Raw genomic sequence first — 13,771 nt, forward strand, 5'->3', positions numbered from 1 at the left:
TTCTGGGGTAACTGACTGAGGGGAGCTGCATGCATTCTGTCAAGCCACTTATATGCGAAGGAAAGGATGAGTTGGCAAAGAAGGGAGGCTACTGAATTGTAACTATTGGTACAAGTTCATACACACTGTGTTGGGAAACAAGTTGCAAGACTGGATTACAAAGGCTCATGTATATATGGTCAGAATTATGTAGAAGCCATCTGTACTTTAGTGACTCTTCCTAATTCTATTCTTTAGACTTACCGTTGACCCACATGCAGATACACTGTCGTGTGTAATTTACGATTTTTTATAAATATATTCTTGCATCCCATGAGATTACTATCTTTACCAAAATTTATGAGAAATCTCTCTCTCAAGGGCCGAGAGAGAAAAGCTGTCTTCCCTACCTGTGGTTTTGTGGACCCAGACAAAGAAGGCCTCCGGCTTGTGTGAATCACCATGATTTTGAGAAATTGCCTGCAGTCTCATTTCTCCTGCCTAATTTTAATACCAATTGCTTACCTCTTTCAAAAATGAAGCCGCAAACGGGAATGCTAATCCCGAACTCTCTGTCTTCCTCCATAATAGATCCAGCATTTTCGGGAAAATAATACCTTTATTTCAGTGAGCGAAAAGGCCTTGACAGACCTTTCTTTAAGTCACAAAACCAGTGACAAAAGCACAGGGTAGCATTACCGTCTTCCATCTCCAGAAGGAAAAGTGAGGGATGGACGGAGTTAGCTCCTCAGGACGACCTAGCTGATGACCACCCCCACGCCGGGCCCCGCAGCCTCTGTCGTCCCGTCTGTCCGGCCGGCGTGTGTCTGCACCACCCTCCTCCCCCTTGTCCTGTTGGAAGCATTTCTGCCGTTTATACATTGCTGGCCAAGAACTGACTCCTCAAATGCTTTGTGCATTACAAGGGGTCATTATTATATTAAACGAATTGTTTCCGTGGAAGTATCGTCGACACACAAGGTTGCATCGGTGTCAGGTGTACAACGTGGTGATCCCACAATTCCACAGGCCATGCTGTGCTCACCACAGGCGTGTGACTCCCAGCTGCTCCGGTGATGATTTCTTGCCCAGTCTCTTAACGATAAATTAAGCCCATAAGATTGGAATGTGAAACCTGAAGAGAAAGGCCCATGCGTAACGAATATGCTGATGGCTGACGTGTAAAATGAGAGTAGGCCGGAGCGAAAGAAGGTCGGCAGATTCGTATCACAGAGGCCTTAGGGGCTTCCTGGCCTGCGGCCTCCCTTCGGTTTTAGTGTTCAATTCGTCAGTCGATTTATGATCTACCATAATTTCCTTCATTTTTTTTTTTTTTCCGATGAGGCACCTGACCGAAAGAAAGTCATAATTCAGTGTGGTTTGTGGCTCTCTTCTTATAAAGTCTCTTTACTGACACCTCAAGGAAAACGGAAAGAAATCTTCTGATCAAATAATTAATAATATTGCCGAATGACGTCTCGTCCATCATCGCCAGACTTTGTGGATGGCTTGCTTCTCAGTGTTCTCACGTAGTTGGACCTTCTTCCTCTAAGTTATGTAAATATGCTTTTATCTAAGGAAATAGTCACTCAACGCCACATGATTTGGGGTGCCTGGTGGCTCGGTCGGTTAAGCCTCCTACTCTCCGTTTCAGCTCAGGTCATGGTCTCCTGGTTTTGTGAGTTCCAGGTCTGCGCCCCACTCGATGCTGACAGCGCGGAGCCTGCTTGGGACTTTCTCTCTCTTTCCCTCTCTCTCTCTCTAACCCTCCCCAGCTCACACTGTCTCTGTTTCTCTCGAAATAAATAAACTGGAAAAAAAAATTAAAAACCCACATGTTTTTATTTACCATGTCCATTTTAGCTCGAGCTCATTTTTCTGTTTATTGATTGTCATAAAAATTAAATAAAAAATAGCTAGATAAACATCTTGTGCCTCCTGACTTTAAGTACATTACAATTTTGATGAAAAAACAAGCCCTAAAAATGTACGACTGTTAATAATTTATTACTTCATTTCCTAAGAGTAAAAAAAAAAAAAAAAAGGAAAGAAAAAATAAAGTAGGGTAATGTAAATATATATTTTTCTTAAAATATTAGAAAAAGGGTAGAGTAATACAAAAATGACCAATGATAAGTTAGGTAGTCTGGATTCAATATCTGTGTCTATCAGTAGGTCCCTTCACTGTCACTTTTTGAGGGCACAATTTCCTGGAAAACAATGGAGGTGAGACATTAAATAGACTAGAAGCAGGGGGATTGTGAGGAGATCTAGATTGACTCATTCTGGCCATTAGAATCCTTAGGAATTTCTTGAAAGACTTCAAAGACATATATGAAATGAACTTTTGTACTTAACTTAGTGACAGAACATATATATATATATATATTTAAGTTTATTTTGAGACAGAAAGAACACATGCATGTGCAGAGAAGGGACAGAGAGAAAGGAGAGAGAGAACTTTACACAGGCTCTGTCCTGTCATCGTGGAGCCTGGAGACAAGAGATAAAAGACTGGATATCAGGAACCAGGAGATCAGGACCTGTGCTGAAATTTAGAGTAGGTTGCTTAACTGACTGAGCCAGTCAGACTCCCCTAGAACATAATTTTGGTAAATATTTTTATATATAGATATTATGGTCATATATTATTACTGTTGTTTTCAAGGGCAGTTATGAAGAAGTTTTGAAGAAAACCATATATACAATTGGAGGAATATGCAATTTGAAGAAACGTGTATGTGCAATTACAAACCACCAAAAATGATTGATCAGAAAATATGGAATTGATATTATATATATATGCCAAAAAGCCCAAATAGATACACATGCATAGGTAAATAACATAGAGATAACTATCTGTGAGGCATTATGACCATGAATATTTTTAAAGATGTTTTCACATTGTCTTTATTTTTTATTCTATTTGGATTGGAGGGGGTGAAATTCTTGGATATACTAAAATTAATGTCGTTGCGATGCAGAGATACAGAGGGGGTTTTGATGTAATCTAGGAAATCAGTTAGATGGAGCTTGAATGGAAGCCCTGCAGCTTTCTAATGTCCACATTCTCAACTCCCTTCCTTGTAAAAGGGAGATAATTCCATGTCATAGGGTTATTGCAAGAAGGAAATAAAATACGTACATAATGGGCACGGCACAATATAAGCTGTATTTACTATCGTTACCGATCACGTGGAAAATTATCCTAGAGCATCCACATTGGTGGCCGTAGAAGGGTGATTAGAACTTTAGTATAGTAGAGAAAGAACAAGTGTTCCAGAAAGGGCTAACTATACACAATATCTGTACCTAACTATATATACCATCCATAACTAACTATATATAACATCCATAACTAACCATACATAATATCCAATGTTCCCTTAAATTTAGCATCTGGTTTTAAGGAGACTAACTCAAAATCATGCATAGCATGTTGAGCTAAGAGTCAGTGAGAAGAATCTCCCTAGAAACTCTGACTGAAAGATAATGAAGTTGCATATATTTAAAAAGCAACTGCATTAACATGTGAACTGTCACAAAGGCTTACGTTGTCTAAGATTATCTGTGATTCTCCTATTTATTAAGAAGCAACATGATTGCTTCTCTCAATAAAATATTCATATGACAATGAATTCATTGTCATAATTAGTGGAAAGAACATAAAATATTCATTTTGTTTTCATTGTCCGTTTGAAAGAAAAAAGAAACATTATAAGGGGGAGAATACTCGATTAATATTTAAACGATAAGATATATTCTTTTTCTTAAAGTTCACTTACATTAAAGCACTGTAATAAGTGTTATTTTTAGACTTTAGTAATTTTTTAAATGTTTTAATAAAATATTATAGCTGTTTTTTGGTTATTTTGCCTTTCTCTTTCTTCTTCTTACTTGAGTATACATCATTTGTCATGCAGGGAGTTACTGGATGCTACCATTCAGAAAAAGAGAGAGACAAAGAGACAGAGAAGATTCTTACTTCTCAATGACTGTGAATATGAGCTTGACTCGATAGAACTTCTCGTTTCCAGCATATAGTTAGATGGGTCAGGCTACATGCTGACTTGTGAACTCATTGTTCCCATAGGATTCATAAACAGAGATGAAACATCAGTTTATTTGGACAGATATTGACTGATGTTTCTCTTAAATAATATTGCTACTATAGTATACCAGCCAAGTACAGCAAAAAAGAAGGAAGTTTGTCTTTTTCATTTTTTAATGGTAAGTTACATCTCTGGGGCATCTGGGTTGCTCGGTAGGTTAAGCGTCCAACCCTGGCTCAGGTCATGATCTTACTGTTCCTGAGTTGGGGCCCTGCATCGGGCTCTGGACTGACAGCTCAGAGCCTGGATCCTGCTTCAGATTCTGTGCCTCCTTCTCTCTCTGACCCTCCCCCGTTCATGTTCTGTCTCTCTCAAAAATAAATAAGCATTAAAAAAAATAGCAAGTTGCCTCTCAACACTTCCCTTCTTACACAACAAAGGGAAAATCTCCTCAATTATTGCTATACTGCTTGATATAGATTCAAAATTATAATAAAACTGTGAATTTCTAACAGTTAATTAACATACCATTTTGAATGCACATTTTGTATGAGTAATAATATATTGTAAACAATGTGAAATATTATGAAAGGAACAACATTTTTTTAAATGTTCCACAATTGCAAGAGTTTCACTTTGGAGTCCAAATTATTAATAATGGTAATACCATTGGATTTTATTTTTTTTTAAGTTTTAATTTTTTATTTATCTTTTAAAGAGTTTTTTTTAAGTTTATGTATTTTGATATAGCACATGCACATATGTGCATGTGCATATGAGCGGGGGAGGGACAGAGACAAAGGAGAGAGCGATCCCATGAACTGTGAGACCATGACCTGAGCTGAAGTCAAGAGCCAGTCACTCAACCAACTGACCCACCCAGGCGCCCCAAATTTTAATTTTTGAAGTGATCTCTACACCCAATGTGGGGCTCAAATCTATAAGCCTAACACCAAAAGTTACATGCTTTACTAACAAACCTATTTAGGTGCCCCAATACTATGGATTTTAAATTATGATATATATTTTTTATCCTGATATGCTCTTTTTATTTATTGTGGGACCCTAAATAAATTAATCTCTCTAAATATAGGATTCTTCATGTATAAAATGGCAATAATGATGATGATGATAATGATGATGATAAACACATATTTCATGGCTTTGTGATAAGAGGTATGGAAGATAATTCACGTATAGGATTTAGAATACTGCCTCCTGCACAGTACATATTTACTAAAAGGTGAAGTATTTTTTTTTTATTATAAAATCTTAGCAGTTATTTTGTGGTATATACTTGAATAAATAAACACTATTTAAATGACTACTTTTTCCTGATATGCTGAACTTGAATTTTGCATAATAAAATATGAAAAAAATGAAAGAGCGTCACCACATATTTAATCACATATTATTCTTTATGTTAAAAAAGAAATTTTCAGGGCACCTGGGTGGCTCAGTTGGTTAAGTGCCTGACTTCGGTCAAGTCATGATCTCATCGTTCATGGGTTCAAGCCCCTCATCAGGCTCTGTGCTGACAGATCAGAGCCTGGAGCCTGCTTTGGATTCTGTGTCTCCCTCTCTCTTGCCCCTCCCCCACTCGCGCTCGCTCTCTCTCTCTCTCTCTCTCTCTCTCAGAATAAATAAATGTTAAAACATTTTTTTCTTTCATTTTATGAAAACTGTTATAAATATTCTAGAAAGACTTAAACTCTTCAAAATATCCTTTTTTTCTCTTGCCTTTCTGTTAAATTCCCTGAATGAGCTTAAGTGACACAGTCTTAATATTTATATGTCTAGGAAATATTAGCATGGGAAAAATCTTACAGGCCCTCTCAATAAAATATTAGCAAATCCAATCCAATGGTGTATAAAAACAATTGTACATTATGACCAGTTTATCCCAGTTATGCAAGGATGGTTCCACATTAGAATATCAATTGATGTAATCCATCATATAAATAAACTAAGTAAGGATTATAACAGTATTATATCAATAGATGCAAAAAAAGCTAGGTATAGAGGGGAACTTCCTCTACTTAATAAGAATATCTACAAAAACCCTACAGCAAATACTATACGTAACACAGCAGACTCCCTCCCCGCCCCCCCTCCCCACACACATACAATCTGTGGTTTTACTTTCTGAAGTTTCAGTGACCTGTGGTCAACCACAGTTCAGAAGCAGATGATAGTATCCTAACGCTAGGTCACAGTGCCTACATCATTCACCTCATTGCATCTATCACATAGATATTTTCACATCACCACGGGAAGAAAAAAGGTGAATACAATATAATACAGTTTGACAGACAAAGAGAGACCATATTCACATAACATTTATTACAGTATATTATTATAATTATTCTATTTTATTATTGTTGTTAATCTCTTACTGTGCCAAATTTATGAATTAAACCTTATTTTACTTATTTACTTATTTACAGGAAAATCATATAGATATAGGGTTCAGTACTATCTGGAGTTTTAGGTGTCTACCAGGGGTCTTGAAACATATCCTTTGTGAATAAACGGAACTATTACAGTGAGAAACTCTAAATTTTCCTTCCTAAGATCAGGTAAAAGGCAAAGATGTCCCATCTCCCCACTCCTTTTCAACATTGTGCTGAAAGTTCTAGCTAAAGCAATAAGAACAGAATAGGAAATAAAAGGCATACAAATTTGAAAGGAAGAAATAAAACTCTCTGCTCCCACATGACAAGACTGTCTATATGGAAAATACAAAAGAACTGGGGTGCCTGGATGGCTCAGTTAGTTGAGCATATGAGTCTTGATTTCAGCTCAGGTCATGATCCCAGGGTCATGGGATCAAGCCCTGCATCAGGCTCTATGATCAGTGTGGATTCTCTCCCTCTCCCTCTGCCCCTTTCCCCCATTTGCTCCCTTTTTCTCTAAAATAAAAATCTTTAAAAATAAATAAATAAAAAGAAAATGCAAAAGTACTGACAAGAAAACAAACAAACAACAAACCCTCCTGGAACAATAATCCATTATAATAAGGTTGCAGTATACAAGGTCCTTATGACAAGATTGCAGGATACAAGGTCAATCACTTTTCTATATACCAGCAGAGAGCAAATGATTTGATTAAAAAACATAATTTACATGAGTACCCCCCTAAAATGTACTAGTTAAGTATATATCTAACATAATATGTACAATATCTTTATTTTAAAAAAAACTACAAAACTATGATTCATACAACTAAAGAAGAATTAAATCATTGGAAAGATATTCCATGTTCATGTATAGAAAGACTCAATATTGTAAAGATATTAGCTCTTCCCATCTTGATGTATAGATTCAAAGCAACCTCAGCCAAATCTCACCAAGTTATTTTGTGGAAAACAGCAAACTGATTCTAAAGTTTATATGTCTCTTCTGTTCCAGAATAGACAACAAAACATTTAAGTTGAAGGACTGACACTACCCAAATGTAAGACTTACAATAAAACTTCATTAATTAAGACAGAATGGTACTATTGTAAGAATAGATTAAAAACAAACAAAACACAAAGCAAAAAACAAACAAAACAAACAAACAAAAAACCTCCATTGATATAGAATAGAAAACCCAGAAACAGATCCTCATAAATACAGACAACTAATCTTTGAATAAGGAGCCAAGACAATTAAATAAAACAAAAAGTGGTCTTTTTGGGTGGCTTGGTTAAGCGCCCAACTCTTGAATTCAGTTCACGTCATGATCTCACAGGTTTGTGAGTTCGAGCCCCACATCAGTCTCCACACTGTCAGTGCACAGCCTGCTTGGTATTCTCTCTCTCCCTCTGCCCTTCCCCATCATGTGCATGTGTTCTCTTTCTCTCTCTCTCTCTTTCTCAAAATAAATAAATAACTTTAAAAAATGGTCTTTTCAGCAAAATAAGCCTAGGACAATTGGACATACATATACAAAAGTAAATTTATACACAGTATTTATACCCTTCACAAAAATTAACCCCAAATGGATCATAACTCTAAGAGAAAAATGCAAAACTATAAAACTCCTAGAAAATAACATAAGAGAAACTGTAGATAGCCATGATTATGGCAATGACTATTTGATACAACACCGAGGGCATGACCCATGAAGTAAGTAATTGATAAGCTGCATTTTATTAAAATTAAAAAATTTTTGTTCAGTGAAAGATAATGTGGAGAGAATGAGAACACAGATCACAGAAGTGGCGAAAATATTTGCAAAAGACATACTTGTAAATGACTGTTACCCACGATGTAGAAGAATCCTTAAAATCCAAGATTAACAACCACTCTGAGGTAAAAAGAGGGGGGTAATTACTTCAACAGATACTTCAGCTAAGAAGATATATGGATGACAAGCATATGAAAAGATGCGAAGCATATGTTACTAAGAAAGGCACATTAAAAACAACGAGATATCACTAATAACTATTAAAATGGCCAAAATCCGAAACACTGCTGCTGGAAAGGATGTGTAGCAACAGGAACTCTCAGGAATTGCCGGTCAGAATACAAAATGGCCCCTTTCAACTACCGAAAGTAGTTGAAAAGTTAAGCCACACACAAACTCATGCACAGATGTTTACAGAAACTCTCTTCGTATTATCAAAACTTGGAAGCCATCCAGATGTCCTTCGAACAATGAATGTATCAATAGTGGTCTATCCAGACAATAGAATATTATTCAGTACTAAAAAGAAGTGAACTGTTAAACTATGAAAAAACCTGGAAGAACCTTACTACATTACTACATGAAAGAAGGCAATCTGGCTGGGGATGTTGATTAGGGGGCTAGCTATACATGTTTGGGGCAGGGGACAAATAGCAAATCTCTGTATCTTCCTCTCAGTTTTGGTCTGACCCTAAAACTTCTCTAAAAATCTAAAGTCTTGGGGCACCTGAGTGGCTCAGTCAGTTGAGCACCTGACTTTAGCTCAGGTCATGACCTCGCAGTTTGTGAGTTCCAGCCCCGTGTCGGGCTCTGTGCTGGCAGCTCGGAGCCTGGAGCCTGCTTCAGAATCTGGGTCTCCCTCTCTCTCTGCCCCTCCCCTGCTTGTGCTCTATCTCTCTAAAAAATAAATAGACATTAAACATTTTTAAAATAAATAAAAATATAAAGTCTTAATAAAATATTAAAAAAAAACTCACAACCAAATGAATGGCATAGATTTTGTTTATAAACACTGTTCAGTATCACTAACAGTCCAAACATACAACACAGGAAGCTGCCTACTCTGGTTTTTTTTTTTTTTTTTGTTTGTTTGTTTGTTTGTTTTTTTACTTGCTTGAACCAGGAAAGAAACCCATAGTTATTTTGCCATCATCCCTTTCACAAGCCCGTTAGAAATGAGGCCATTATATCCAATCATGCCAGTCGTCACAGAAGTGACTATAGACTTTTGCTGTCTTTGTCAGTGGTAAATTCCACGAATCTTGTGTCTTCTTGATGTCAAGTTTTCACATTAAAGTTGCCAAAATTCTAGCACAATAAGGATGTACTTACAGCTTTTAGAATAAAGCTAGGGCTTTTTTTCCTTACTTCCAAAAATCTCTGAGGTTTAAGAGGAAATAAAATGGCCTTTGATTTACTTCATAATGCAAAGAACATGAAATCAACTCTAAATCACCAACTATAGACACTTCTGTACCATACACACACATATACACACACTGTATTTATTGTAGTAGGTGTAAGTTCATTATTTTTGGAACATTTTGTTGTGTAGTGTAATGGGCATTTTTGTTGTTGTTGTTGTTAACCTGTCTACTTTGTTAATTTGTGACTGATGATTCTAAAGCATGCCAATTAGAAAACGTTAATCTGGGATTTAAGATTATTTTAAGGTAATTCCCCAAATATGGTTTCCTATAAGAAAATTTAATCGACACTCAGTTCAAAAGTAGCATAATCACCATATTTAAATGTCTCAATGATGAACTATGAGCATTCACCAATTGATCTTCTAAATGTTTCCAATCAATAATTTTCCAGCAGTTTAAAAGAAGGGAACTACATAGACAGCATATTTCCTACTTGAGGCACATGTGTTTTATCCATGTACTGTGAGAATACATTATTTTGTGTTGAAATATTTATCCATGTTTCTCATTAGTTTGTCCGTGCAGCTGTATCTTGTTCATTAGAGACTGGAAAGTTAAAACTTGGCATATTGTGAGAAAGCCTTGGTGTTTCACATTTTTCAATCTCAACTAATATATAGATATGAATCTTGTTCAAATCTTCAAAAGGCACCAAATATATACATATAAACATATATATATAAAAGGCACCAAATATATATATATAAATACATATGTATAAACATATATATAAATATATATATGTTTGTGTGTATATGCATATATACATATATATATATATACACACACAAATATATATGTATATATACAAATACATATATAGTCCACTTCAATGCATATCTTTTTCCATTTAAACTTTTTTGTTTTGAAAGTTAATCAGAACTTTTTACTATTGGTGAGAATAGTAGATAATGCTATTCTCATTATATGTTTTCATTAAAAGCGGCATGTTTTAATACATTCCTTTGTGGAAAAATTAATCTCATTTTAAGTTAAAAAGTAGGTTTTGCTTTGCTGTATCCTTTGTGTGTACCACATTTCACAGGAATCCTCGATCACAATTGGGTACTTCTTTCTGAGTACTAGGAAAAAAAACAGTTTAAGTTAGACTTAAAAATAATAGTACAAACAGGTACAAAAATTAAAAAGAACACAATGGTAAAACATGAGGAAATGAACTTGAAGGAAGATCACTTGTTTTCAAGGCTTTTCTTTTATCAACTAGTTGCAGGACTATGATGGGTTGTCATTTTGGGGGTTTTGTTTTGGTTTGTTTTTTTAACCAATGACTATTTCTTCCAATTACTATAATCTTCTACTGGAAATCTAGAGACCATAACAGTAAACAACAATAACAAGACATTTATTTGGTGCCAATTCTCTCCCAAGTGCTCATTTTCTCATTTAAACCTAATACAAACCAAAGAACTAGGTCTTATTATTAAATTTATTTTATACATAAACTGAGGCTCAGAAAATTCCTAAATCATTCAAGGCCATACAACTAAAGAGAGAAGGAACTAGGATTTGAGGTTAGGATTCTCTGATTCTACAGCCCATTCACTTAAACTTTTACTATATTACTTACCTTAGTGTCTAATGTAAGTAGACAGTTGTTCTAAGTGATAATTTAAGGATCCAAAAATGAGGTTTTAATCTCTTAACAGTAATATAAAATACCCCATCTGTCTCAGAAATGACTTGCCTGTCTGAGATGGCCACCCCACTGCCTCCAGAATTCAGATAAAGTTCAAGAATATTAATAATTACTCAACCTAAAGTGTGAGTCCTACTTGTGATAGAAAAACAAGAACGCATACATGAGATCTGTTATTAGTGGCTCCTTTCCTTGCTGGCCTACTTTTAGTGCCACCATAACTAATATCAGCAACACATCAACAAAGAAAAAAATAAATAGAAACTTGAGAGTCTTTCCAGCCATGGCCTACAGCCACCGTTCCGCTCCAACACAGGTGCTGCACCAACCTTGACCTCTCCATGTTTTCCCCAGGTAAATCTTGATTTTTCTGGGTAGTTCCACTTTTTATTCCAAATTGCGATCCCCACGGGCCCCTTTATTTTCAAAAGCCAATCTGTTTGTATGAGGTTGGTCCATCATGCAAAGTCAGGTCAAGAGATTTTCTTTGATTACTCTATATTTTTCCTTTTCCCCCTATTTCCACACTGAAAAAAAAACAAAAAACAATGTTTATTAAAAATCACATAGATTAAGCTCTTACATGGCCTCCTCAGCCTTTCTTTGATTGTATCTCGCTTTTTTTCGCAAAACAAATAAACATGATAACTGTGTTTGCAGCCGCAGCCACGCCCCCTCGCTTGCTAATGCCAGCACCGCCTCTAGGTCGCTGAGCTCCAGCCGAAAAAGGGGGTAAAGGAAGGAGGTCTCAGTACCAGGGCTCCTAAAGAGCTGACTGCCCGCAAATCGACCGGTGGTAAAGCACCGAGGAAGCAACTGACGACAAGAGGCGCTCACAAGAGTGCGCCCTCTACTGGAGGCGTGAAGAAACCTCATCCTTACAGGCCTGGTACCGGGGCACCCCGCAAAATTCGACCTTGTCAGAAGTCCCCTGAACTTCTGATCCTGATCCTCAAACTTCCTTTCCAGCGTCTGCTGTGAGAAATTGCTCGGGACTTCACAAAACACATCTGGGCCTCCAGAGCGCAGCTGTTGGTGCTTTGCAGGAGGCAAGCAAGGCCTATCTGGCGGGCTTCTTTGAAGACACCAACCTGTGTTACGTGCCAAACGTGTAACAATTACGCCCAAAGATATCCAGCTAGCACACCGCGTATGTGGAGAATGTGCTTAAGAATCCACCCTGATGGAAAACATTTCATTCTAAAAAAAAAAAAAAAAAAAAAAATCTCTTCTTCCTGTTTTTGGTGGTCTGAATGTTAGATATCCCCCCCCCCACCCCCACCATGGGGTCAAAAGTACCTAAGTATATGATTGCAAATGGAAAAGTGGGGGACAGAAATCAGGCATTGGCAGTGTCTCCATTTTCATTTGTATGTGAATTTTTAATATAAATGCGGGGACATAAAGCATGAATGCACGTCAAAATGTTTCAGTGAACACGTTTTTCAGCAGTTCAACCTTATAACAACTATAAATAAACCTGTTAAGTTTTGTGGACAATGCCAACACTTGGATTTTTTTAAAACAAGTAAATTTCTTATCGACGACAACTAAATGGTGTTTGTAGCATTTTTATCATACGGTAGATTCCATCCATTCACTCTACTTTTCTAACTGAGTTGTCCTACATGCAAGGACCCGTTTTTAATGCTGTCTGTCTTCTGTGCTGTTCCTGTAAGTTTGCTATTAAAATGCATTAAACTATAAAACAAAACAAACAAAAAACTGTAAGTCCAAGAAATTTACATTTTTATAAAGATCTCCCTCTAGTCCTCTCTATTTCCCTAACACTCAGGTTTGAAAAATAAAGACTCAAGCACACAAATTTGAAGCACACAAATTTATGGACATAACTTTATTTTCATGATTACAGCCAACTCAATAAATAGTTGGTCAATTCTTCTGCTGAAACAGTTAAAAATGCTGGATTATCATACATTTAAAAATTGTTTAATTTTATTGGTAGCCAGGAAATTGAAATCTTCATACCAAAATCTAAGTGAACTCACAGAGGTAAGTGAACCGTAAAACCCTCTTTCACCTCAAGGCTATTTATTCACTTATATTCTTCAGCTTTAGTTTCCGCATCCTTTTGGGAGAAAAGACACACGTAATAAAACTTAGGTTTCTTCTTAGCGAGAACTCCCTAAGGTGATACATCTTTAGCCTAAGAGTGAAATAGAAGGAAAATCCATCACTCGCCAGTACCCTCATTCTTCCACCTCTGCATAAGAAGAGGAAAATTTACCTGTCACCTGCACTTGTGCTCAAGATAGGGAGAAAAGTGTAAATAAATGTAAAACAATAAAACAAGAAAACAAAAAGAATTTTGTCCTGTGAGATGTTCTAACCGTAAGCCAAGTTTGAAATCAAATTCACCCTGGAGGGATGATGTGGAAGGAAAAAAAAAATCATGCAAAATTCGGTTTAAAATTATCCCTGGATTGCCAGTAGCTCCAGGATTGGGATCCTGGGAGTA

The 13,771-nt window shown here is 36.4% G+C and overlaps 1 pseudogene; it reads left to right on the forward strand.

Annotated features, from left to right (window-relative positions):
• Positions 1–8,132: 8,132 nt before the first annotated feature.
• Positions 8,133–12,463, forward strand: LOC102949123 (annotated as a pseudogene).
• Positions 12,464–13,771: the final 1,308 nt, after the last annotated feature.

Source organism: Panthera tigris, chromosome B1 (assembly GCF_018350195.1).
Source record: "Panthera tigris isolate Pti1 chromosome B1, P.tigris_Pti1_mat1.1, whole genome shotgun sequence".
In the NCBI taxonomy this organism is placed as follows: Eukaryota; Metazoa; Chordata; class Mammalia; order Carnivora; family Felidae; genus Panthera; species Panthera tigris.